This window comes from Penaeus chinensis, chromosome 2 (assembly GCF_019202785.1).
Source record: "Penaeus chinensis breed Huanghai No. 1 chromosome 2, ASM1920278v2, whole genome shotgun sequence".
NCBI classification, from domain to species: Eukaryota; Metazoa; Arthropoda; class Malacostraca; order Decapoda; family Penaeidae; genus Penaeus; species Penaeus chinensis.
Window position 1 is genome coordinate 42,423,044 of NC_061820.1, and position 2,500 is coordinate 42,425,543.

Below are 2,500 nucleotides of genomic sequence, written 5' to 3' on the forward strand. Positions count from 1 at the left end.
GCATATTCTGTTAATAATGTCGATTTGTTTCCTACTTAATTACTTGTATTGAGTCGAGAGCTAAATATTTAACGTAAGAGTAAATGCAAAAAATTAGCATATCAGCTCGTAAAATTGGACATAATATATCGCATACTAGCAACTGTAAACACGCGGGCCGACTATACACTTCTTTAACAGCTCTGCCTCGTGTTGGTCTCACTGACTGGATATTTTTGTGTGTGAGGCGACAGGTGCCATAAGGACATAGGGAAACGTGTTGGATAAATACTTATTTAATAAGGTGAGTGATGTAATTATAATTCACTTGATCGATTTTAAAGAGAAGGGAAATTATCACCTAAAGGGCGTGAAGATTGATCTGTTTAACGATTTTGGCGCAGCTAAGAAATGCTATCAAATAAGTGTTACTGTTATCCACTCATTAATTCTTGCCATTAAGACCTCTGGCTTTTCGATAAAATAGACCGGTACGAGGATGAAATATGCTCTTGTGAGAATCAGTCTTTTAAAGATAACCTTAAATTCTGGTCGTTTTATCTTGCTTGCATTTCTACTGCTATCTTTAAGGTGAATTATATACATCAATGTATATACATAATGTGCTAGGATTGACTTGATGTCTTGATTATCATAAGATATTCCTTATGAATCTTCCCCGTGAATCTTTTGAATTTACAATTTTGAAAATATGTATATATCCCGATCTAATGTAAAAAATTAGTAGTCTAGTGATAACTTTGATATTATCATTTTGATCTGAAATGATTGTAGATCTAAATGGTGAATTTAATAAAAGTGTTGATGCCAATTTTTTAAATATATTTTTCTCACTATTAATATTTTTAATTTCAAAGAGGGGTTGGTGGTTTTAATTATGTCCTTAAACGCACGTAATATCCTTTCTCTAAGCAAACTAACAACGATTTGATATCAATTTCATTTCCTTTTACTCTTCATTTCCAGTAATTATCATTTGCTTATTTCCTCACCCATTAGTACCATTAACAGTTATATTATTACAATCATCGTTGTCATTGTTATTACCGTTACAATTATTACTGTGCTCTTTCATCATTCGAAATTAGGTTAGACATTACCCGCAGATTAACGGGTGGGGGGGGGGGGGGGTTGGAGATCACTAACCATCATAATCAACCATCAATAATCATACACCAATCTTGTCCCAACAATTAACAACCATACACCCACAATACACTACCCATTAACAACCATACACCAACCATTAACAATCATGCACCCACCATACACCAACCATACACCACCATTAACAAACATACGCCACCATTAATAACCATACACCATTAACAACCATACACCAGCCCTTAATAACCATACACCAGCCATTAACAACCATACGCCAGCCATTAATAACCATACACCAGCCATTAACAACCATACGCCAGCCATTAATAACCATACACCAGCCATTGACAACCATACGCCAGCCATTAATAACCATACACCAGCCATTAACAACCATACGCCAGCCATACACCACCATTAACAACCATACACCACCATTAACAACCATACACCACCATTAACAACCATACGCCAGCCATTAATAACCATACACCACCATTAACAAACATACACCACCATGAACAACCATACACCACCATTAACAACCATTCACCACCATTAACAACCATATACCCCCATTAACAACCATACCCCACCTTATCATTCCTGGTGTGACGGACCAGAGGGAACCGGAGCAAAAAACACAGAATATCCGGATGTCTGAATTATTAAAGAGATAATTTACAGTAATTAATGATACACGTACACGCACTCGTATGTATACAAAGATGTACATACATATATTTATACATTTATTCATACATTCATACGTACATACATATAGACAGACATACAGGCAAGCATGTATACATACATATATACATATTTGCACACAAACATGCATACATATATACAAATACAATACATACATGCATACAAACGTACATGTGTACGTACTTGCATACAAATATACATGTATGCACATATATATGGTTGTATGCATACATGCATGAATACATACATACATATATGCATACATACATATACATTCACACAAACATGCATACATACATACGTGCATAAAAACTTACATACATACGTACATGCAAACTTACATACATGCATGTATACAAACACTATTAACAACCATACACCACCATTAACAACCATGCGCCATACAAACAAACAAACATTCATACATGCATACATGCATGCATACTTGCATGCATACATACATACATACATACATACATACATACAAACATATACATACATACTTGCATACAAACATACATGCATGCATATATATACATACAAAATACATACATACATACTTATATACATACACACATACTTATATACATACATACTTATATACATACATACATTCTTATATACATACATATATACAAAAACATACATATACATGCATACACTCATAAAACATACATAC

The 2,500-nt window shown here is 34.0% G+C and overlaps 1 protein-coding gene across 2 annotated transcripts in view; it reads left to right on the forward strand.

Annotated features, from left to right (window-relative positions):
• Positions 1-151: 151 nt before the first annotated feature.
• The window catches only part of LOC125035583, a 56,142-nt gene continuing 53,793 nt past the window's right edge, over positions 152-2,500 (forward strand). For both annotated transcript variants that reach the window (XM_047627938.1, XM_047627937.1), the window contains exon 1: positions 152-283. The gene's annotated coding sequence lies outside the window, so the exon portion shown is untranslated. The remainder of the gene's footprint in view (positions 284-2,500) is intronic.